General features: G+C 39.1%; 1 protein-coding gene and 1 non-coding gene across 5 annotated transcripts in view; both read left to right on the top strand.

Moving 5' to 3' along the window:
- ZNRF2 (zinc and ring finger 2) overlaps positions 1–26,027 on the top strand; it is a 396,032-nt gene that overhangs the window by 107,951 nt on the left and 262,054 nt on the right. The gene's annotated exons all lie outside the window — the stretch shown is intronic.
- LOC132017098 (small nucleolar RNA SNORD2) lies at positions 18,680–18,748 on the top strand. The gene has a single exon (XR_009404171.1). It is a non-coding gene; the product is annotated as a small nucleolar RNA SNORD2 (small nucleolar RNA).

Raw genomic sequence — 26,027 nt, 5'->3', positions numbered from 1 at the left:
CATTGTACAAATATACTGCAGTTTGTTAGCCACTCCCCTGTTGGTGGACTGGGCTCTTTCTGGTTTGGGCTGTTACGAACAAAGTGGCTGTGAACATTGATAAAAAAAATATTTATGTGAACATGTGATTTCAGTTCGCTTGAATAAATATTGAGGAGTGGAATAATTGAGTCCTATGGTAAATATTTGTTTTACTCTCTAAAATACTGCCAAACTGTTCTCCAAAGTGGCTGTACCATTTTCCATTCCCCCCAGTGCTGTGTTTTCTCACATTATTGCCAATATTTGCTGTCATCAGTGTTCTGAACCTTGGCCTAATTCTAGTGGGTCTGCAGTGGTATTTCGTGATTTAGTTTGAATTTATCTAACCATTAATAATATCCTTTGTCATTTTTGTTGGTCTTTTGGTGGTAGGTCTGTTGAAATCTTTATCCCAATTATGTTTAACAGTTTTGTGGAGGTATAATTTAACACACCATAAAATCATTTAAAGTGTTGCAAGTTCGCCCGTGTTAAACATGCGTTCGTAATTATTTTTGCTGAATAGTTTCCTATTATTTGGATATACCACATTTGTTCATTCACCAGTTGATGGAAATTTGGATTGTTCCCACTTTGTTGGCTATTACGAATAATGGCTGCTATGAGCATTCGCTTTCAACTCTTTGTGTGGACATTGGTTTTTTCATTTGTCTTGGTAAGTACCTGCAAGTAGAATTGCCAGGTTATATGCGTGTATCTGTATGTGCTGTCCCACCGCAGGAAGCGTCAAAGGCTCGCTCACTGTTACCTCCTCGCCAGATCAACCTCCTCGCCAGATCACCAGATCACCAGATCAGTGTGTTCTGTTTCCGTTGTTGTGATGATTGTCTCTTGCTTACTGCAACTAGTATCTCAGATCAACCTCAGGCCAGCTGCAGTGTTGGCCTTCCCCTGACCACCACCAAGATTTGATATTTCCAGCAATATCCCTGAACCTGAGTTTTGCCCACCTTTTGCTCTCAATCAGTTTAGCCCCTTCCAGCAAGGAGGCTGCCCCACTCCAGTAGAACTACAGTGCCAAAGAACTTAGGAGGTTGTGGGCGGTTATGTGTGGCGTGGAAGGATAGGGAAACTGCTCTGGGCTAAAATGCCAGATTCCCACAGTTTTTACTCGGAGGTTCCGAAGGTTTTGTTGAGTTTCTCAGTTTTCTGCATGCCTTTGGTCATTTTCTAGAGTTCTAAAATGATTGAATAGTTCTATCAAGTTTTTGAGGAGAAAATATGCCATACTCCTTACCCAGTTATTCCCAAAGTCTAGTGGGGCTCCTCATTTTTTTTTTTTTCAAAGATTTTATTTATTTGAGAGCGAGAATGAGAAAGCATGAGAAGGGGGAGCGCCAGAGGGAGAAGCAAACTCCCCATTGGGCAGGGAGACCCATATGGGACTCGCTCCCGGGACTCCAGGATCATGACCCGAGCTGCAGTCGCTTAAACAACTGAGCCACCCAGGTGCCCAGGCTCCTCATTTTTAAATTGTGTTGTGAATAATCCTATTACTGAGTTATAGAAGTTGTTTATATGTTCTCCGTACAAATACTTTGTCAGATAAATGATGTGCAAATACTTGCAGTCTATGGCTTGCCTTTTCATTTTCTTAACAGTGTCTTTGAAGGAACAGAAGTTCTTCAATTTTGATGAAATCTGGTTTATTAGTGGTTTTTTTTCTTTTCTTGTTCATGCTTTTAGTCCTGTCTAAGAAAGTCTTGCCAGATACAAAGTCATAAAGATTTTCTCTATCACTCTAACATTTACATCTGTGATACAACACAAGCCGAGTTTTTGTATACTATATGAAGGTAAGTATTTGGGTTTATGTTGATCCATGACTCTCCTTGTCCCAGATCATTTGTTGAAATGACTATCTTTTCCCTATGGAATTAATTTTTTATTTTTGTTGAAAATCAAATAGTTTTATATGTGTAGGTTTGTTTCTGGGCTAAGTTTTGTTTCATTGTCCTATATGTCTGTAACGATGCCAGTATTACACTGTCTTGATTACTGCAGATTTGTGGTAAGTTTTGAAATTCTTCGTTTTGAAAGAAATTTTTCTGGGCCTAAATTTTTGCAATAGTCCTTTTGTTTGTTTTTGTTTTATTTTCTTTAAATACTTTAAAGGTATGCCCCCATTGTCTTCTGTCTTACATACTGTCAGGCAAGAAGTTTGCCATCATACATTTAAAAAAATTTTTTAATTCACATGCCATAAAATATTTTTGAAGCATACAGTTCATTGTGCAGTCATCACTGTCTTATTTTAGGACATTTACATCACTCCATAAAGGTACCCTGTACCCATCAGTAGTCATGCACCATTCTCCCCATCTCCCTTGCTCTTGGTAATAATTAATCTACTTTGTCTCTCTTTGGATCTGCCTATTTTGGACATGTCATTAAAAGGAATTACACAGTATGTGTCCTTTTGTGTCGGTTTCTTTCACTTAGTGTAATATTCTCAAGGTTCATCCATGCTCTACCTCATATTGGTACTTCATTTTTTTTCAGTGGCTGAATACTGTCCCATTCTATGGATACATCTCATTTTGTTGATGGACATTTGAGTTAACACTTTCGGCTATCTTGAATAATGCTGCTGTGTGTATTTGTGCACAAGGCTTTTTTTGAACATACTTCAGTTACCTTGGGCATGTACCTAGTATTATTATTGCTGGGTCATATTTATGGCAACTTGGTGTTTAACATCATGGAAACGGACGAACTTTTTCCAAAGAGGCTGCACCATTTTACACTTGCACCGCCAGTGTGTAAAGGTTTTAATTTCCCCACATCCTCACCTGACATTTGGTATTGTCTCTTTTAACATAGCCATCCTAGTGGCTATGAAGTGGTATTTCATTGTGGCTTTGATTTGCATTTCCGTCATCTTTTCATGTGCGTATTGGCCATTTGTCTATCTTGGAAGAAATGTTGGTTCAGATTCTTTCCCCACTTAAATTATTTTATTACAGAGTTTTAAGAATTGTTTTAAACACTTATTTATTCCAGAGAGAGAGTGTGCTTGTGCTCGAGTGCATGGGAGTGGGGAGAGGGGAGGGGGCAGACGGAAGGGGGGAGGGACAGAGAGAGAGGCAGAATCCCCACTAAGCACAGAGCCTGACCTTGGGGCCTGATCTCATGACCCTGGAGATCATGACCTGAGCGGAAGCTAAGAGTCAGATGTTCAACCTGCTGAGCCATCCAGGCGCTCCTTAAGAATTCTTTTAATATGTTCTGGACTCTAGACTTTGTCATAATATCGTTTGCAAATATTTTCTCCCATGCTATGCATTGTCTTTTCACTTTTTTTGATAGGGACCTTTGCAACACAGAAGTTTTCACTGAAGTCCAGTTTATCCAAATTTTTTTCTTTGACTGCTTGTGCTTTAGGTGTCATCTAAGAAACCATCGCCTCATTATCCAAAGTCATCAAGGTTTACACCTGTGTTTTCTTCTGAGAGTGTTACAGTGTTAGCCCTTACATTAGGTCTTTGATCCATTTGGAATTAATTTTTGTGTACAATACGAGGTGTAGGGGTCCGACTTCATTCTTTAATATGCTGTTCTAGTTGTTCCAGCACCATTTGTTGAAAAGACTATTCTTTCCCACATTGATGTATCTTGCTCTCATTGAAAATAAATTGACTCTAAATGTATGGATTTATTTCACAACTCTTGGTTTTCTTTCATTGATCCATGTCTGTCCTTACGCCAGTACCAAACTATAATCTTGATAACTATACATTTGTAATATGTTGTAATAGTTGGCTTAGAAATGGAAATTTTTCATGTCACTTGAACTAAAAAAATAGGGAATGCCAGTTTGTAAAATATTAGGGTAGTTTTACATTTTTGCATAAAGTAAAGATGGTGTCATACAAATGATGGGAAAGTTCTCGACTGGGGTTTTTTCCCTTACTCGATCAAATTGACCATAATCTTGGCTCTCCAGTAGCTTTACAAATACCCCTGCCCTTTCTCTTGTGTAGTGGGGTGAAAACTCAAACCATGTTGATGGTTTCTATTAAGTATTTGAATTGTTAGCCAACTGTCAAGTTAGTATATTGCTTTCCAGAAATCCTTCTTTGGGATGGTTCTAAAAGTAAGTATGTCAGTATTCACACAGACAATGGAAAGGTAGTATTACCTCAAATCCCATTGTAGGTAGATAATCACCCTTAGTATCTGGCAACTATACTTTCGCTGATCAATCTGTGTAAACATAGTTTTACATGCATGGTGTCACACCAAGTACTATCTTTCAGCCTCTGCATTCAACAGTACGTCATAAATGTTTTTGCCATTAAATATAAATCTTACATATTTGCTGGTAACAGAACTGCTGAAATATTTATGATTTCATTTACAGTGCTATTGTTGAAATGCTAAGCTGTTTGTTATACTTGACATAGGATTTCAAGTTTCTCTGGAAAAAACTGAATTTTCTCATTATTTTTCCATCTTTGCTATTCTGATAAGTGTAAAACCAGTTTTTGTACATTTCTTTAATTTTGACTATAGTTGAATATCTTTTCACTAGTGTCCTGGCCATTTGTATTTCCTTGCAACTTACTCATTTATGGCCATTGCCTGTTTGGTTTTTTCCCTTATGGTTTAAAATATTTTTAATACACATTTCAAATGTGTTTTTCAGTATGTCATTTCACTTTGGGTCTTATTTATGATAGTGTTCTTTTCCTATGGTTTTTTTGTTTTGCTTTTTTCAACATGTTTACCTTTTTATAAAAATAATCACATTTATCAATTTTTACCTTTGTTTCTCTCTTTTGTGATCATACTTAATTGATTTTACCCATCTTAAGTTTACATAAATACTTGCTTGACTCTCCTCTTGGTACTTTTTTTTTTTTTTTTAAAGATTTTATTTGTTTGACAGAGGGACAGAGAGCACATAAGCAGAGGGTGCTACCGGCAGAGGGAGAAGCAGGCTCCCCACTGAGCAAGGAGCCCAACGTGGGACTTGATCCCAGGACCTAGGGATCATGATGCTCAGCTAACTGAGCCACCCGGGCATTCCTCTCTTGGTATTTCTATATATAGTTTATTTTTGGTACATTTAAATATATAATCCATCTATTATTACTTTTAAAAATTATAGCACTTTTTCTTTGGCACAATATATTTGAGTAAGTGTCTTGGTAGTTAGATTTTGCTTTATTTTTGGAAGATCACCTACTTGAGCTTTTAAAGTCCCATTATGCTGGTGCTGGAATAAGAATGAATGGTGAGATCCGGTATTTAAAAATGAATGGTGAGATCCGGTATTTATATATAATATTTATGCTCTTAATATCCTGACTCTGCATAAATGTCACTCGGATAGGCTGCCTCTGACTACCCTGTAGAGTACTCTGATTACTCTAATGAAGACCACACTCACTGTTCTGTATCCTCGTCACTGTTTAATTTTCTTCATAGCACTTAGCACTATCTGACCTCATCATATTTGGTTATTATCTCTCCCACTGGAATGTGGATTCCATGAAAGCAGGGATCTTCTCTGTTTTGTTCATTGCTATATCCCCAGAACCTAGAACTGATTTAGGTGCATAATAGCCACTCGATATTTTTAAGTCAGTGACTATTTTAAAGTATATCATTGTAATTTTTTGATGTGTTAACTTCTGTTGGGATGTGTAAATCTATTTTAGTTAAGCTAGTCACATCAGCCTTTTGATCTTGTTCAAAGTTCTGTGTTACGATATTATGCTAATAAAAGTGATCGCTTATATTTAGAGCGTTCTTTGAGCACCAGCCATTGTACTCAGCACAACTCTCTCATTTAATCCTCACAACAACCCTATCAGAAAGGGATTTGCATTCTCATCTTCACAGATGAGAAAACTTGAGGAGGCTAAATTATTTGCACACACATACACACACACACACACCCTGCCAACAAACCAGTGGTAGGCAACTGAATTTGAAATTACGAATCCGAGTACAGGATTCCTGGCTCCAGAAATTCCTTAAGTATACCAGCAGTTTATAAAGGCAAAGCTCACTGATGTGCTCTCATCCCCACGTTCCCTATTTTCCTTACCCTGCTTTTTTTTTTTTTTTCTAGAACAAGTATCTGACAAATTGTTACTGTTCCTCTTTCTCCTTCCAGAATGTAAATGCTGCAATGTCAGATTAGTCTGTACCTGGCATATAGTTGGCTCTCAGTAAGCTAAGTAATAAAACTAACATACTTGAAGTGTGATAAGGAAGCAGATCTAGTGTAAGGAATATTACCTTTTGACATTGGAGTTTATGAAACATGCAGAGATGGAAGGATATTGATGGGAGGGATGGAGGATAGGACTGTTAGAAGAACTCAAATAAGCTCGCTTGTTGAGTGTTAGGACTTCTAAGGAGTAGATTTGGGTGGGACTGGAGTTGGGTGGATGGGGCATTGGAATGGCTTCCTTTTTTCTTGTACTCCTCTAAGATTTGAATTTTTATCATGTACTACATCAGTTACTTACGTAATAAAAGCATTTTTGGACTTCAGTTTCTGGCTGAATAGTAATAGTAATGGCTGACTATTAAAAATAATAAAATGTTGATTAAAAAAAAACAACAAAGAAATGAAAAAATGGAAACTCCCAGGTCAGTTTTTGGGTGAAAATCTATAACCAAGGAGGGAAATGGAACACTGGAACAACAAAGCTACAAGACTTGTGACCTGGAAAAGAGGGCTATGTTGGTGCTTTTGGAGCATCTGAGGAAAAAAAAAAAATAGGTAATTTTCCTGAGAGTTTGGTGCAGATTTGCTTTCCTGAGGATTAGTTTCTGGAGTACACATGGTTGATGGGCCAAGATTCACAGAATCTGAACTTGACAGAAGCAGGACAGTCTGGACAAAAGCTCATCCCAAGTCTTTAATGGTGTTTCAAGATTAAGAAGCAGCAAGCCATAGAGATCCTTGCGAGTTATGCAAACAACCTGAATGTGAATGAGAATCCACAGAAATTAGAGATTACATAGACTGATTACTATAATTGTCATTTTTTAAAGTTTATTAAGATGTAATTTACATAAGGTAAAACTCACACTTTTTAGTGTGCCATTGTATGAATTTTGGTAAATGTGTGTGTTCACACACCCATCAACACAAGATAGAAATCAGTTCATTACCACCCAGAAAGGGCCTAGTGCTCCCCTTCTTCCCCCAGCTCAAGCCTCTGGCAACTACTAGTCTATTTTCTTCCTATAGTTTTTTGTTTTAAACAATGGCCTGTTATCACGCGCGGTGTATAGTAGATACTGAGCCCACTTATTTCAGCTGAATCACTTGGGATTTCATCCCTGTTGTATGTATCCGTATTTCGCTTTTTTTAATTGCTGAGCAGTAATCCATTGTCAGTGTACCATGTTCTGTTCATCCAGTTACTAGTTGAAGGAGATTTGGGTTGTTTACAATTTATGCTGATGACAAATAAAGCTGCTCTTAACATTCACCTATTGGTTTTTGTGTGTGAACAGATTTCATTTCTCTTGAGTGCCTTTCTAGGAGTGGGGTTGCTGGGGTTTATGGTAATTCCATGTTTACAGTTTTTTGAAGCATCAGTACCATTTTGTCTTCCCACCATGATGTATGGAAATTCCAGAGGGGGTTCACAGCCTCACTGGAACTCAGTATTGATGGGGGAGGGGAGTTGGGAGTGATGATTACAGTTTTGCTATGCTTTTTTTGTTCATTTTTATTACACTTGGCGTATGGTTTATCTCATGGTTTTTTATTTCTCTTTCCCTAATAACAGATGATATTTTTTCACATTCTTCTTGTCGATCTTTAAAAGCGAAGTGTTAAACTCATACATTTTTCTTTTAAACTGGGTTTTGTTTTTTTAGTTACTGAATCTTGAGAATTCTTTTTATATTCTAAACACAAATCATTTATCAAAAATTTGACTTGCAGATATTTTCTTCCAGTTCTATGGCTTGTCTTTTTATTTTTAAATATCTTCCAAAGAGCAGACATATTTTGACAGCAGTCCAGTTTTGGTTTTTTTTTTTTCTTTTACAGATCATGGTTTTGGTGAATCTAAGAAATCTTGGCTAACTCAGAGTAACAAAGATTTTCTTCTATCTCTTCTAGAACAGATGTGAGCAAACTTTTCCCATAAAGAGCTAGATAGTAATTATTTTAGGCTTTGGAGGCCATGGAGTCTGTGTTGTAGCATGAAAGCAGCCGTGAACAATGCGTGCATGAATGGGTGATGCAGTAAAACTGGACTTACAGCAACAGATAACAGGTCAGATTGGGCCCATGAGCCTTAGTTTGCTGACCACTGTTCTAGAATATTTAGGTGTTATTTAGTCTAATCCATTTCCAGTTTTTAATGTGTCAAGTATGGGTTGAGGTCCTTTTTTTTTTACCCCCCCTTTTTTTTGCCTGTGTATGTCCAATTACTCTAGCTCTGCTCAGTTACAAAGACTATTCTTACTCTAATTGTCTTTATACTTTGTCAAAATCCATTATCCCTACATGGGTAGGTTTATTTCTGGATTGTCTGTTCTGTTTCTGCTCTTCTTTAACACTACGTGCTGGTTACTGCTTTGTAGTAAGTCCTGGGGTTGGGTAGTGCAAGGCCTCCCAACTCCCCGTGGCCCTCCACCCCCAATTTTAGTTTTTCTAGTTCTTTCGCTATTTCATACAAATTTCAGAATCATCCTGTTAGTTACACAAAAAGTCTTCCTGCTGTTTTCATTGAGATTGCATTGTATCTGTACATCATTTGTTAATATCTTTAATAGTATTGACTTTTCTAGCAACTAAACAGAGTATTTTAGTTCAGTTTATTAAGATGTCTTCAGTAATTTATAATTTCCAGCATATAGACCTTGTATATATTTTAAAGATTTATACCTAAGTATTTCATGTTTTTTAATGTTACCAAAAATGGCACTGTCTTAAAGTTTAATTTCCAGTTGTTTACTGCTGTTATGTAAAAACAATTTTTGTACATTGACTCTATATCTTATGATCTTAAACTCAACTCCACTAGCTTTTTTGTATATTCTTTGTCATTTTCTGTATACACATACTATCCAAAAATAGAAAATATTTATTTCTTCCTTTCTAACCTATGTGTCTTACTTCCTGATTTTTTATTGTGTGCTCTTCTCTCCCTTCCTCCTCCCTTCTTTGCTTTGCTCTTATTACTTTGGCCAGCATCTCCAGTATTATTTGAATGGAAGCCCTAAAAGCTGAGAACCTTGCTTGTTCTTGAATTTAAAGGAAAAGTATTCAGCCTTTCACTATTAAGTTGATGTTCGCTGTAGGGTTTTCATAGATACCCTTTATGATAATGGGGAAGTTGCCTTCTGTTTCAGTTTCCCAAGAGGATTTATCATGAATGTATATTGAATTTTGTCAAATGCTTTTTATCTATTCAAATGATCATATGGGTTTTCTTTTTTAAATCTATTTATGTAATGAATTTCATTGATTTTTGAATGTTAAAGCTACACTTTTTATATATTTCTGGATTTGATTCATTAGTGTTTAGCTAAGGATTTGTTTGCATCCAAATTCATGAAGGATATTGGTCTGTAGTTTTCTTACAGTATCTTTGGTTTTGGTTTCAGGTAGTGGAGGGCTCAATGAAGAGTTGGGAAGTGGGGAATGCGTGGGTGGCTCAGTGGGTTAAAGCCTCTGCCTTCAGCTCAGGCCATGATCCCAGGACCCTGGGATTAAGCCCTACACTGGCTCTCTGTTCGGCAGGGAGCCTGCTTCCTCCTCTCTCTCTCCCCTCTCTGCCTGCCTCTCTGCCTACTTACGATCTCTGCCAAATAAATAAATAAAATCTTAAAAAAAAAAAAAAAGAGTTGAGAAGTGGTCCTTCCTCTTTTATTTCCTGAAAGACTGTATAAAAGGCTATAAATTTTCCTCTATGCCCTGCTTTAGCTGTATCCAACAACTTGTGATATGTTGGTTGAAAAGAATGGTGAAAACAAATTTGGCTTAAAGATTGAGGGTATATTGTAGTTGGGAGTATAAATAAAATTTATCAAGTTAGATAAATTTATCACCTTAGGGGCAACTGCTTGGCCCCTAAGGCAGGGAGATTCCCTGAAAATAGTTTTTCCAAATTCCATCAAGCTGGAAAGTCTCTGGGGAGAACATACTAACTGTTGCCCCAAAGACCGTGTCAGGATTTGTTCCCACTTCTAATGAGCCAGTAATGTCTGTACTAGAGTAATTTCAGCAGAAGCATTTTGTTGACTTGAGATTAGGTTCCTGTATGTATGTATTTTTTTAATTTTTGTATTTGCAGTCTCCCCGCTGAGCAGAGAGCCCGATGGAGGGCTTGATCCCAGGACCCTGGGATCATGACCAGAGTTGAAGGCAGATTGAATTACTGAGCCACCCAGTTGGTACTCAGCCACCCAGTTACTCTAAGGTTCCTGTTTTTAAAAGACTGGAGGTTGGGGTTAATGTGAGAAAAATTAAAATACCAGAAGGGACCTGAGGTTTATAAAAAGTAACAACTTCATTTTTCATCAGTGGGTTCAGGTCGAGGAATGAAAATAATCTGGCAGTCCATTAGATTTAGAGCAGTAGCTATGGACAGAGAAAAACACGAATTTTGCCTTTTCTTACGTCACAAGGAAGATGGGGTAAGGAAAGTACTCTAACAATATATAAAAGCATTCTTTGAAACCATTAGGCGATTGCTAGAGGGCACCAAAGTACAGTAGTAAGTATGATTTGCAGTAAAGCAAAAAAAAAAAAAAAAAAAAACCTGAGATACCAGAAAATTCATCTTGTTCAGCCATGCTGGGTGGAAGTTCTCTGCTTTGTGTCGTCATTGCTTGGGTTTGAGGGTCTTAAGTTAGCAGAGTTCATCTGAAGATTATCTGCTTCTTGAGGATTTTTGAGATTCAAGAGCTCAAGATCTTCTGGACAGACCTATTTCATCAGGATTCAAAGGTACTTTTTCTCTGATAATATATCACTTTTTTTTTTTTTTAAAGATTTCATTTATTTGACCGAGGGAGCATGAGCAGGGGGAGCAGCAGGCAGAGAGAGAGGGAGAAGCAGAAGCAGGCTCCCCACTGAGCAGGGAGCACAAAGTGGGGCTGGATCTCAGGACTTGAGCTGAAGACCCCTAACCAACTGAGCCACCCGGGCACCGTTATGTAACACTGTTTAAAATTTCTATTAGGATTTTTCAGGTTTTGTTCTTAGCCTATATTTAGAAAACTAGAAGGAACTCTTGAGATAGTTTCAAGTGAGTTAAAATTTGAAGTACTAAACAATTCAGTTCATTCTATTATCAATTCTTCTATAAGATAAAGAAGCAGATTACAGGTTACCTTGCAGCAGTTCCAGGATATCCAAAGAACATTTATTTATTTATTTTTAAGAAGATTTCATTCATTCATTTTAGAGAGGTGGGGGGGAACAGAGAAAGAAAGACAAGCAGATACCGTGCTGAGTGTAGAGCCCAGTGTGTGGGGCTTGATCCCAGGACCCCGAGATCACAACCTAAGCCAAAATCAATAATTGGTAGCTCAAGTGACTGAGCCACCCTGGTGCCCCAGGACATGTAGTTCTAAAAGGCACACTGGTATAGTGTGTTCATCTCGCTCACCTCATACACGCGATCTCTCTGAAATCTCTAAAAAAATAAATTCCCGCTAGCTAACATACAGTGTAATAGCTGGTTTCAGGTGTAGAATTTAGTGATCCATCACTTATATTCAACACCCAATGCTCAACACAACAAGTGCCCTGTTTTCTGCCTGTCACCCATCTAGCCCATCCCCCACCCCCCACCTGTCTGGCAGCCATCAATTTGTTTCTGCAATGAAGAGTCTTATTTCTTGGTTTGCCTCCACCGCCCCCGCCACCTGTGTTCTTTTGTTTTGTTTCTTAAATTCCACAAATAAATTAGATCACATAGTATTTGTCATTCTCTGACTGACATTTCACTTAGCATAATACTCTAGTTCTATCCACATGGTTGCAAATGGCAGTGCTCCCACGTATATATACCACGTCTAATTTACACATCAGGTGAGGGACACTTGGGCTATTTTCATAGTGTGACTGTTGCAGATAATGCTGCTGTAAACATCAGGGTGCAGGTACCCCTTTGAATCTTTTTTTTATTTTTTATTTTTTTTTTAAGATTTTATTTTTTATTTGACAGAGATCACGAGTAGGCAGAGAGGCACACAGAGAAGGGGGGAAAGCAGGCTCCCAGTAAGCAGAAAGCCTGATGCAGGGCCACCATCCCAGAACCCTGAGATTGTGACTTGAGCCGAAGGCAGAGGCCTAACCCCCTGAGCCACCCAGGTGCCCCTGTATTTTTTTTTTCCTAATCCTTTGTGTAAATACCTAGTGCAATTGCTGGATTATAGCGTAGTTCTGTTTGTAACTCTTTTTTTTTTTTTACGATTTATTGGAGGGAGAAGGAGTAATCTGGGAAAGAGGCAGAGGGAAAGAAAATCTCAAGCAGATCCCCTGCTGAGTGCAGAACCCAATATAGGGTTCACTCTTGGGACCCCAAGACCATGACCTGAGCTGAAACCAAGAGACAGACACCCATCCAACTGAGCCACCCAGTGGCCCTTATTTTTAACTTTTTGAGGAACCTCCATACTGTTTGCCAGAGCAGCTTCACCAGTTCAAATGCAGGACATTTTTACAAGTTGAAAATGTAGAAAGCAGCAGCAATAAATGATATTATAAGAAATTTCTTTTTTTTTTTTTTTTTTTTCAAAATTAAGAAACTTGGACAGCTTTTGGTTCAGGTCATGATCTCAGGGTTCTGGGATCAAGCTCTGCTTTGGACTCCCTGCTGAGCAGGCAGGCTGCTTCTACCTCTCCCTCTGCCCCCTACTCCTGCTTGTGTGCTGTCTCACTCTCAAGTAAATAAAATCCATAGGGGGAAGAAAAAAAAAAAAAAACTTTGTGTTAAAATAATTTATAAGTATCCACAAGTATAGAGATTTCACAGTGAATTTTTGTAGTTTTATGAAATTTTATCATATATATAGATTTTTTCAAGATTTTTATTTTTAAGTAATTTCTATACAGAGCTCAGACTCATGACTCTGACATCAGGAGTCCTGTGCTCCACCAACAGAGCCAGCCAGGCACCCCCTACTCTCATGTATAGACTCTTATAACTACTACAACAATCAGGATACAGAATTGTTCATCACTGCCAAGAAGGTCTCTGATTCTAACGTTTTTATAATCATAATATATATATATATGATTATATATTATATATATACACATATACTATACATTATATATAATATAACCTCTATATTGGTAACCATTGATCTGTTCTTCCTCTGTATAATTTTGACATTTCAAGAATGTTACATGGGTGGAATTACACAGTATATAACCTTTTGAAGTTGGCCTTTTTTTTTTTTTAACTGAGCATAATGACCTTGAGATCCCTTCATGTATCAGTAATGTGTGGCATGTATCATGTTACTTTTTATTGCTGAGTAGTATTCCATTGTATGGATGTACTAAAGGTTATCCGTTCACTTTTTTAAAAATTTTTATTTTTTTAAGGTTTTATTTATTTGACAGAGATCACAAGTAGGCAGAGAGGCAGGCAGAGAGAGAGGGGGAAGCAGGATCCCTGCAGAGCAGCCCAATGTGGAGCTCGATCCCAGGACCCTGCGATCATGACCTGAGCTGAAGGCAGAGGCTTAACCCACTGAGCCACTCAGGCGCCCCACCCATTCACTTTTTATAGGACATTTTTATTGTTTCCAGTTTTCAGCTATTGCAAATAAAGCTACTATAAACATTCATGTACAGACTTTTATGTGGATGTGTGTTTTCATTTCTCTAGGATAAATACTCAGAAGTATGATTGCCAAATCTCACGGTAAGTCTGTATGGTTAACTTAATAAGGAACTGCCACACCCTTTTTCATATATCCAATATCAAGTAGCTGTACCACTTGATATTCCTACCAACTGTGTATGGGAGATGTAGTTGCTCTGTATTCTCACTAGCAGTTGGTATTGTGGAATTTTTTTACGCCATTCTAGTAGGTGTATATAGTGGTGTATCATTATGCCTTTAATTTGCATTTTTGTAGTGGGTAATGATGTTGAATATCTTTACATGTGCTTATATACCATTAAATACCATTTACCACTTAAATACCCTCTTTGGTGAAATGCGTAAGTCTTTTGTTCATTTTCTAATTGAATTCTTTATTTTCTTACTGTTGCACTTAGAGGGTTCTTTATATATTCTGAATATAGATCTCATGTCAGAATTGTGAATTGCAAATGTTTCTCCACGTCTCTATCTTTCTCTTAACAGGGTCTTGTTCAGAACAAAAGAATCTGGTTTTGATAAAGTCCAGTTTATTGGTATTTTTCTTTTATGGGTTATGATTTTGATGTCATGTCTAAGAACTCCACTTAATTCATAAGATTTTCTTCTATGTTGTTTTCTAAAAGATTCGTGGTTTCACTTTTACATGTAGGCTTATGATTCATCTGGGGTTAAGTTTTGTATCAGGTGTGGGTCTAAGGTTTCCTATTTATAACTAGGAATGTACAGTTAACAGCATTTGTTAGGAAAAAAGCATCCTTTCTCCTTCGACTTAACTTTGCCTTTTTGTCCACATCAGTTGGCTATATTGTTGGGTAGGTTATTTATGGCACTTTCTTCTATTGATCTGTGTAATCCACATGAGCACACTGCCTTGATTATTGTAGCTATATAGTAACTGTTTGAAAATTGGGTAGTGTGACTCTACCAACTTTTCTTTCTTTCCTTTTTTTATTTTCTGTTTTTGTATTGAGAAACAGTTTCTCTAGAACTACCAAAAACAAAAACAAAAACAAAAATCCTGAGATTTCATAAAGTTGCAGTAAGCCTATAATTTAGTTTGGGGATTGTTGGTGTCTTTAGTTTGTTGAATTTCAAAACTTAAACATAGTAAGTTTCTCTATTTATTAAAGTCTTCTAAAAATGTTTTTATCAGAGTTTTGCAGCTTTCTCCATATAAATCCTGTGCATATTTTGTTAGATTTAGACTAAGTTTCCTGTCTTGTTAATTTTAGCCATTCTAACTGGTGTAAGGCGGTATCTCATTGTCGTTTTGATTTGTACTGCCCTGATGGCAAGTGATGTGGAACATTTTTTCTATATTTCTGTTGGCCATTTGTATGTCTTTGGAGAAGTGTGTCTATTCATGTTTTCTGCTCATTTCTTGACTGGATTATTTGTTTTTTGAGTGTTGAGTTTGGTAAGTTCCTTATAGATCTTGGGTACCAGAGAGGGAGCCAGACCATGGGAGACTCTTGGCTCCGGGAAACAAACTGAGGGCTGTGGGAAGAGGTGGGGAGTTGGGTAACTGGGTGATGGATATTTAGGAGGGCACATGATAATGATGCACACCAGGTGTTAAATGCAACTAATGAATCATTGAACACTATGCCAAAAACTAATGTTGTACTATATGTTGGCTAACTGAATTTAAAAGAAAAAAAGATTTAGACTGAAGTACTTCTCTTTTAGGGGGAGCAATTATAAACGGTTTTGTGGATCTTAATTTCAGTTTTGATATGTTTGTTGCTGGAATACAGAAATATCATTGATTTTTGTATGTGAATCTTCTATCTTGTGACCCTTCAAAACTCAGTTGTAAGTGTTTCCTTCTATTCTGTTTCCTGGAAGAAATTGGGTAAAATTGCTGTTACTTACTCTTTTAATGTTTGGTACAATTCAGGACTAAAATCATTTAGCCTAGAGATACCTTAACAAAAGGTTCTAAACTGTTGATTCAATTTCTTTAGTAGTTGTAAGACTATTCAAGTTATCTTTCCTTTGGGGTAAGTTTTGTTAACTTGTAGCTTTTGAGGAATTGGTCAGTTTCATCTAAGCTTTTGAATTTATGTGTTTAGAGTTGTTTGTAATATTCTCTTATTACCCTTTTACTGTCCACTGAGTTTGTAATGTCTGTTGATATCTCCTTTCTCATTCCTGATGTTGACAGTTCTCTTCTCTTCCTTATAGGTACTAAAATGCTTTTTTATCCATTGTGTCCATCTCTCTTAATTCATGTATGTAAACTGTTTACATTTAATGTAGTTACTGGTATGTTAGGATTTAAGTCTTTTATTTTTCTGTTTCTTTCTTCTGTTCCTCTTTGATCTTTGCTGTCTTCTGTGGGTCACCTGAACATTTTTTAGTATTTCATTTAAATTTATTTATGGTATTTTAAGTCTGTTTCTTTGTATAATTTTGATAGTGGTTACATTTGCATAAGTAACTTAATCACAGTTTACCATTATCAACATGATACCATTTCAGATAGAATCTAAAAGCATACCATTTTATAGTTGGGATTTTGTTTCCTTTTTGTGCCAAGATGCCAAGTGAACAATTGGCTCATGTCAGATTTCCCCCAAGTGACCACAGCAATACTTGATGCAGTTGGGCAACTTGGAAAGTTTTATCCATGATTTATCAATATAAAAGGATATCATGAAGGAAAAGGTATTTGATCTGAAGTTGAATGCAGACTTCGACTACAAAGACCTCATGAGCATTACTGCACTGATTAATGTGCTTGTGCAACTATGTGTCTCCAGCATCTGGCAGGGGACCAGCTCTTGCCATCGGAGAACTCATGTAAAAAGAAAACAGCTTTTTTTAAGCTTTTTTTTTTTTTAAACTAAAAAGAGTTAATTCTTAAAATATCTTGAAAGGTGATTGATGTGGGTTGAATTGTCTTTTCAAAATGTCATGTTGAAGTCTAAACCCCAGCAACCTGGGAATGTGACATTATTTGGAAATAGGGTCAAGTTAAGATGAGGTCCTACTGGGTCATGGTGGACGCTAAGTCCAATGACTGATGTCTTTATCAGGAGAGGGAGGTTTGGAGATGCAGGGACACACAAGGAGGGTAGTGGGCCATGTAATGACAGCAGCAGAGATTGGAACACTCTGGTATAAGCCAAAGAGGGCCACAGATTACAGTGACCACCAGAAGCTAGCAAAGATTTTTCCCTGCAGCCTTAAAGTGGGCATGGCCCGGCTGCCACTTTTATTTTGGACTTCTCATCTCCAGAATTATAAGAGAATCGGTATTTTTTTTCTTTTAAGATTTTTATTTATTTAGGGGTGCCTGGGTGGCTCAGTTGTTAAGTGTCTGCCTTTGACTCAGGTAATGATTCCAGAGTCCTGGGATCCAGCCGTGCATCAGGCTCTCTGCTCAGCAGAGAAGCCTGCTTTTCTCTTTCCCAGTCCCCCTGCTTGTGTTCCCTCTCTTACTGTGTCTCTCTGTCGAATAATAAATTTAAAAATCTTAAAAAAAAAAAGATTTTATTTATTTATTCATGAGAGACGAGAGGCAAAAGGAGAAGCAGACTCCCTGCTCTGTATGTGGGATTCGATCCTAAGACCCTGGGATGGTGACTTGAACTGAAGGCAGACACTTAACTGACTAAGCCACCCAGGCACCCCAGTATCTACAGTTTTAAGCCACCTAGTTTGTTGAATTTTTTGTGACAACCCTAGCAAACTAATAATGACCCAAGGCAAAGACTGTTCCAAAGATGCAGGGCTGATGAGATGAGATGTCCTGAACTCATCAGCCATCAGGACCAGCCTCACTTGAGTTTATCTGGTCTGTGTCCCTCCGTATAGGCTTTTCTGTTACAGACGAGTGACAGTTAAGACTGTGGACAACCAGACAGATAATAGGAATGCTGAGTTAAATGCTTAGAAGCAAAATTTCACCGAAGAACAGTACAAACTGATCAGAATTTAAAAGTCCCAGGAAACACTGGGAAGGGGAGGTTTCAGGAACTCTGAAGGGGTTTATAGATTATTTGGAGCTTGTACTCAGCTGCTGTTGTCTCAGAAAAGGCAGCCTTATGAATATGGAGATTCAAGGAATTTGAGGTGTATACACCATTTCCAATTTAGGGGGTCACAGTTTGGCTGGGGAAGGGTCCAAACCAGATCTCCAGAGCCTCCACTTTATGTTAGGGGTTGGTTGGGGCCTCAGTGGGGGACATTTGCCGGCACACCTACACGTGACAGGTCCTTGTAGTTGCATGACTTCCTCATAGTGCAGTGGTTCAATTCCAAGAACAGTTGCCTCAAGAGGGCAAGGCAGAAGTGCATGACTTCCTTGTGAGTTTGTCTCGAAGTCACGTAGAGTCACTTCCATTGTACTCTATTGGTTGAGGGGGACACAAGTTCTTCCCAGGTTCACAGGGAGAAGACATAGGCTCTACCACCCAATGGAAGGAATGTTAACAGTACATAGTTAAAAAAAAATTGGGATAGAATATGGTGTGATATTCTATCTTTGGAAAGGAGTCTACCACCTTTGTGAAAATAAAGAAATCTGACTTGGATACAAAATGATTTGAATATCAAGACTGATTAGCAAAGATTTTAATTGTAAAACTTATATTCCAATATGCTCTTTCTTTTTGGACAGATGCTTCCTATATCCTTAGAATTTTTTTCTAAGATTATCAGCATCTTTACTCTCAGCCCTTATTTTTTATGTGGTCAGTGTAATAGATGAGATCAACCAGTTCGTAGGACATGATTACGAAGAATGGAAGACAGAGAAATTGATTTTTTTCCCCCTCAGAAAATACATCCTGTAATAAAATGATGGCAGTTACCTTTCAGGACTGGCCTGAAATGAAGAGAATACTCATTCCTGATCACTTGGCTACTTGGGGGGAAAAAATATCTTACTAGAAAGAGTAGTAGCTAACTGTTTTCAACCTCTATTTTTTAAATTTTCTGCTGCTGACTAGAGTATTGGCTATTCTGATTAGTTACCCTTAATACATACTTGACTACCCTGAGTTTGTTGTCCTCATCACTAGAAAGTAGATCTGTAGTTTTTGCGGTTTTTGTGTTTTTTCTCTGCTCTGTTCTCTCCTGAGACTGTTAAATATGAAGGTGCTTAAGGAAAGTGCTACCAAGATAGCTCTTCATTTCTTTTCTTTTAATTTTTAAATTTTTTTTAAAAGATTTTATTTATTTGACAGAGATCACAAGTAGGCAGAGAGGGGGGTGGGGAAACAGGCTCCCTGCTTGCCCTCGGAGAACCCATGTAAAAAGAAAACAGAGCTTTTTTTAAGCTTTTTTTTTTTTTTTAAACTAAAAAGAGTTAATTCTTAAAATATCTTGAAAGGTGATTGTTGTGGGTTGAATTGTTTTTTCAAAATGTCATGTTGAAGTCTAAACCTCAGCTACCTGGGAATGTGACATTATTTGGAAATAGGGTCAAGTTAAGATGAGGTCCTACTGGGTCATGGTGGACACTGAGCAGAGAGTCCAATGCGGGGCTCAATCCCAGGACCCTGAGACCATGACCTAAGCCAAGGGTAGAGGCTTAACCCACTGAGCCACCCAGGCGCCCCATCTCTACCTTTCTTAAGGTGATAAGATATGAGGAAAGTGGCGAATGTGTTCTAGGAGTCAGGTCAAGACAGGGTCATAGTTGAGTTCATCCAACCTTGTCAAACCCTGTGGTCTGTAGATCACTTTAGCCATTTCCCTCAAAATCCAGAGAAACCACAACCAAACAGATGATAATGCTGATCATGGTGGCAGCATTTCCGTGGTAATACACAGTTTGCACCAAAGCAGAAAATCACTGTTTCAAATGTGATGTGAGATGGGCCATCAAGTGCATCCCTTCTTCTTCTTGAATCTCCGTCAAGATTAGATCAGTCTTGTGTTTTTGTTTTGTTTGTTTGTTTAGTGGAAACTTTCAAATGTATACAAAAGTAGAGAGAACAGTGTAGTGAGCTCCCGTGTCCCCATCTCCTAACTTCAGCAGTTACCAACTCATGGCCAACAGACACTCTTGAAAAATACAACTACAACAGTATTATCATATATTTGAAAATCAGAAAAATTCTGGAGCTTGTTAAAACATGCTAAGGGTATGGCATTGGAGAGAATGAAGCAAAGATCTATGTATGTGCCATATAACATGAGAAGGGAAAAGAGTTCAAACCTCTGAAGTCTTGGAGAAGGTTCTAGTTTGGCAGGTCTTCTTTGACATGAAGAGCTAGACCCTGTCTTTCTGTCCTAATAAATCCCTCCTTTTTTGGGTAACACTGGTTTGAGTTACACTTTCGTGATTGTACTTGGACAGTTCATGACTAATGGTACTGCTCTCTGGATAGCTTAGTGTAACTCCTTCTCTTCATACTCTGATTTCTCACACCATCCAACTTAGTAACAGTAATAAAACTAATAGCTACCATTTATTGAATGCCTATCATGTACCACACACTCTTACTGAGTGCTTTACATTTAATCTTTATAACAACCTAACAAAAACAATTATTCCCTGTGTTGTAGATTAAGAAATGAAGATTTACATGGATTAGGTTCCCTGTGTTCTCGTTGTGCCTTGAAAGCTAATAAAAGTCTGTAGCATCAAACTATGAGTTCATCAGGCTGTTCCTCACCTTCCCAGGCACAGAAGTAGACTCCTTCATTGCAGTTAGGGTTGGCCATGTGATGGGGTTCTACCTTTGAAATGCGAATAGAAGAGATACGCTCTGTTTCTTGAATGGGTCCATAAAGCTTCCCATGTGCTGTCCTCCATGCTCTCTCTGTGTCCGCTCTTCGGTTTATGGTGCCTAGGTGACCTTGGCAGCCACACATCGAAGATGGCAAAAACTGACAGCCTGGGTCCCTGAGTGACTGTGTTTAGCAGAGCTCCCCTCCCACCCATCTGAAACCTTCTTGAACTGTTTCTAGGAATGGTAAATTTCTATTGTATTTAAGCCATTGTGCATTTGGGGGTAATGGTAAATTTCTGTTGTATTTAAGCCATTGTGCATTTGGGGGTAAAGGTAAATTTCTGTTGTATTTAAGCCATTGTGCATTTAAGCACAACGGCTCGCCTTCCTTAATTTTTATGTATTGTTTCAATGATCCTTCACTGAGTAACAAACTTCCCCAACATTTAGTAGCTTAAAAGCACACCCTTATTAAACTCCCTGACCCGAGATTCAGAAATGCAGGCTGTTGCCTAGACTTGTTCACGGGGCTCCAGCCAGCAGCTGGGGCAGCTGGCAGCATTGCCTCAGTTGCGCATGTCTGGAAGTAAGTGCTGGCTGGCTGCTGGCTGGCCCACGTGTCTCTGGCAGCTTTGCTTGAGATTATTTATGTGGCAATGGAAGGCTTCCTAGCAGCAAGGGAGGACAAGCTCCGATCTGCAAGCCCCTTTCAGGCTCCTGCTTGCATGTGTTTGCCAGTGTATCATTTCGTGATCCGCTGCAAGTCACATAAGTAGAGGGAAATGTGGTTTATTGGAGAGCGTTTGCGCCAAGAATCTACCATACATATCATAGTAATAGTGCACAAGTTGGGCAAATCATTCAGATATCTGTAACACCCTGGTCACTTACTTGATTATCTAGTCCACTATGAGGCTGTTTTCATACTGAATCAAGTTCTGATATCACTGTTGGTTAGAATAAAAATCATACTGATTTTGTTTCACAATTATATTTCAGGCCTATTTATAAATATGAAATATTTACTGATACATGATAAATGTAGTTGAGTAGAATTGGCATATAAATACAGTCTTAGTCATTTGTTTAAACCACTGTAGTGACGACATTTTAGCTTACGGTCCAAATTAAGGGGGCCCATTGTGCCTGAGTTTTAACGGGTCACTGTCTCCTCATCTCTCCCTCTGGAGCCTCTTACCTCTGTTCCTCTCTGGATTACTCTACTGGGTCCTCAGTAATAGCAGTTTGGTGTATGTGGGTGAACACACCAACTGGTGCTAGACCGCCTATGTTGGAAGGTCTGCCATCTCACTGCGATCTCTGAGTGAGTTACTTTCATCTCTCCGTAGCTCAGTTTCCTTGACTTCACAGGGTTACTGTGAGGAGTGGGGGCGGGGGTAAATATAAGTGATTAGAACAGGGTCTGACATATTGTGAGACCCAAAGAAGGGAGTCTGCCACAATTCCAGTAAACTCTTGGTATCCTTGACCTCTTTCCTTCAGTGATGTTCAGTGATGGTAGGCCCTGGAGTCTTCCTGCTGAGGAGGGACAGTGAGGGGAAGACTGTTAAGTGCTGCTTACTTAATATCTTTCTTTTTGTCTTTCAGAAACAAAAAGAATCAAAAGGGGCAAAAATTGTCCTGAGAAACGTTTCCACATTTAGAAGAAATACATTCTGCTCTACTCTGTTTTTGGTTCCCTTCCATCCGTAGAGATGACTGTTGCACAAAGTCCAGCGTTCACCTTGGATGTTGGCAGTGTGCCAGCGTCCTCCTCCTAGCCTCACACACCCATCACTCTGCACCTCACCCTGGCCAAGCCCTGCTTGGCGTGAGAGCCTCTTGTGTCTCATCTGTGCTGCAGGCCCTGGTCCAGCTCACCTCAGGAGTCTCCAGTTCTCGGTCACCACCTCTCTCTATGTGTATATATATACTTGTCTCTCCCTCCCAGTTAACACTTACTTAACTGGTCTTACTTCGGATGAAGTAACCCTCCCTAGATTCCATATCCCCTTTGAGCACTGTCCAGTCTTCTCTCTTTCATATATTTCTTGAAAGATACCCTTAATCCAGTTACTTCTCGCCCCATTGCAGTCTGGCTTCCCTGCTGTCAGCTTACCAAGATGGCTGTTACCACGGTGACCTTTAACCTCCATGTCACTAAATCCATGGGCATTTTTCAGGACTAATCTCACTTTGACCTTACAGAAACATTCCCTGTTGACTGATATCCTTATTGAAACCATTTTATTGGCCATCAGCTCTCTGCTGTTCTGTGGATGGTAAAGTCTTGTGTCTCTGACCCAGGAGTCTCTTGTGGCATGCCAGCATCCGTGAAGCAGTCTAATTGGTTAACTTGTAAATAGGGTAAAATCAAAGACCAGACATAGCCATTGTATTCTTACCATCCCCCAGAATGCCTGGGATAAAGTCTGGTGTTCAGTACTTACCTGTGAGAGGGAGGAGTCGGGGAGGGAAGGGACGGATAGATGGATGAGCTTTCTCAGCTCTGCTTAAGATGTTGCAGGGATCAAACCCTTTCAAAAGAGCCAGATGTGTTCTGGAATTTTTCTGGGGTTGTGAGGGAGATGGCTGAGCAGGAGGAGCTAATGTAAAAAGTCAGCACCCTGGGGTGGGCAGAGGCTTGGGTTCTGTGGATCTCTTGGATGGGCTGTGAGGGTAAGGGAATTAGGAAGTGAGAAAGGGAAGTGGGACAACAGCAAAGGCAGATTTGGTCGGCCTTAGGTTCTGCCCGAAGGCCTGGTGGCGGTCTCCGAAATCCAGCTCTGAAGCTGCTGGTACCAGAATGCTTCAGGTAGGAAAGGTTCCTGTGAAGACAGTCTGTTCGTTCCCCTTTGACACTTGGCACTCTTTTAAACAACACGAGCAGTGTTTTTGCACAATGATTAAACTTGGTTCAAGACAGTTAAAAGAGTGAAGGAAAAAATAAGAATGTTGTAACTACTAAAATTTATTGGATTGGAAGCTGAATAGGAAGCCCAAGCACAGAAAAGCTAAGTTGCTTGTCCAGGGTCACACAACTCCTGATAGCACTGAGATGTGAACCTAAATCCTCACCACCCAGAGACTTGCTGTACTGTTCTTCACCGAGCCGTGGGGCAAACTCTCTGCCTTCCAATGTCTTTGGACACAAGGGTGAATGGGCTTAAAATGAACTTGCTTTTAACATTACATATTTGGTATGGGGTCTTAACAATGTCACAGGCCCCCAGCTCTCTGGATCCTTGGGAGCCACTGGCACAATGGATTGATTAATTGCTGGACACATGCTGCCCTCTTGTGATGAAAACCATCCAAACAGGAGCTATTCAAGCTCTTGGGAATGCCCCCACTTACTTCCTTTGGCCCAGATCCGTGGTTGGGGGATGGGGGTTGAGTGGCCAATGAGGAAGTTGTTGGCTCTGTAGAGTCAGACTCATGTCACCAAAACTTCTCCAGGGTCTTCCTAGCTTTGTGACTTTCAGGTTTGAAAATGTGACTCCAGAGTCCTGTAACTCTTAGCACCAGGGACACTAAGGAGAGACCCCATCTGTGTTCTTAGGGTGAGCGTTTTGTTAAGTTGCCCTAGTGGATTGGGACCAGATTTACCAGACTTAGCAGGAAGAAGGTCAGTTGCAGAATGAACTGAAGGGCACAAACTACCAGAACAGAAGGAAAACAGAACCAGACAGGCCTGTGTTCTAGCTGTGTGACCTTAGGCAAGTCCCTTTTGCTCCAACACCAGTCTCCCGGATAGTAGACTAGGAGAATTGATCTGAGCTCAGATTCTCAGGTGTTGCCAGGTGTGGCTTTCTACATTTGCCAAAATTCCTTTCCTGAAGGGTTTTGCTCCCTCCGCCCATCACACACACATTTTGATACACATCTTGATTAGGACGAAGACCTACACCCATAGTCATGGGTTCTCAGTTTCCCTCATTCATGAAGTAATTCCTATTTCGTAGGATTGTTGGGAAGAGGTGGTTTCCATTTGAGTCAGTATAATGGGTATAGTCACACTAGGTCTGTTTGGCAAAGCAAGGACATGTATATATACATCCATATTTTTTTTTAAAGTAAGGAAAACTGATTTTGAAGATAGTGATACCTACACTAATGAATTATTATCTTGCACAGGACCAGTTTCAAACAGATGATTTGTGGATGATTCACTCTTCCCGGAAGTTGTAGCGGTCATCGGTGCCAGTCTGTAGCTTGCAGTGCCTAAACACTGTTGAGGGTTGGGGTCCAGGACAGGGGCAGAGGAGACATTGCTGGCTTCACATTGCATTGTCCTGTAACTTTCATCTGCTTCTAAATCATTTAGTACACACCTAGACTTTATGCGCTGACATAAGTTGAAAAAGAAAATTTCATAGCAAGAATCTTTGACTGAATAATCCTACTCCAAAGAAACAGTCCTAAAAAATTTTCTACTTCCACAGAAACGTTTTATGAAATAATCACCACCACAACCAATCTGGAAGACTGGATTTCTAATATTTGGTACATAATTAAGCAAATCAACAGAATACAGAGGATCCTTATAAAGCCTATGTAACAATGTAGAAAGTGAACGTGAGGACATCCTGGTAGATGAAATATGTTAGTTACAAAACAAAACCACAAACACAAGTGTGATTCTACTTAATGAGGTACTTAGAATAGTTAAAATGCTAGAGACAGAAAGGGGGGTTGCCAAGGGCTGGGGAGGGAGGAGAAGGGGGAGTTCCTTAATGAACCTAGAGTTTTAGAGTTCTAAGAAAATTCTGGAGCTGGATGGTGGTGTTGGTGGCACAACATTATGGATATATCTAATACCATTGATGTGTGTACTTAAACATAGTTAAGATGGTAAATTTTTTGTGTATTTAACCACAATAAAAAAAAGTTGGGGAAAATGTCACAAAGTAGGCAGACCATGGGAAGATGACACGTAAAAATTAAAGTAACTTAGTACTGTGTCATTTATAAGCATTATTTTAAAAAATTTCCTTTAATATTGTGATTACTGTTTCTATAACAAAAGCACTGGCAGAAAAAGTCAAGGAAAAAACGTTGAGATCTTTTGTTATTTTGTTTTCAAAAAAACAAACAAACAAACAAACAAAAAAACCAGGCACGTAGTCATGAGAAAAACTTGACTAACATCCTTGCACTTGCTTTATCATTCACTGTTGCTTAAAAAATTTCTTGTTACAGATCATCGAGGGCCCATAACCTTTTCAGTGTTAAGTGCCTGGAAAAGTTTTAAGCTCCTCTTGTGTGCAGTCGGTTGCGTTTTAAGGCTGAGAGAATCAGGCAGGGATGGCCCCGGGGACACAGCGGTGCTGCTACAAGCACATCTCTAAGGTAATGCGACCTCCGCCACCTCGGCAGCAAATTCCATTTTCATTAACATCGCTCTTTCTGGACCTGGGCTAATGATCACGGTTTTGCCTTTCAGCTCCAGCGCGAG

The sequence above is a fragment of the Mustela nigripes genome, chromosome 4 (assembly GCF_022355385.1).
Source record: "Mustela nigripes isolate SB6536 chromosome 4, MUSNIG.SB6536, whole genome shotgun sequence".
In the NCBI taxonomy this organism is placed as follows: Eukaryota; Metazoa; Chordata; class Mammalia; order Carnivora; family Mustelidae; genus Mustela; species Mustela nigripes.
The sequence above is the reverse complement of the archived record's forward strand: the minus strand, read 5'-3'. Positions and strand labels throughout refer to the sequence as shown.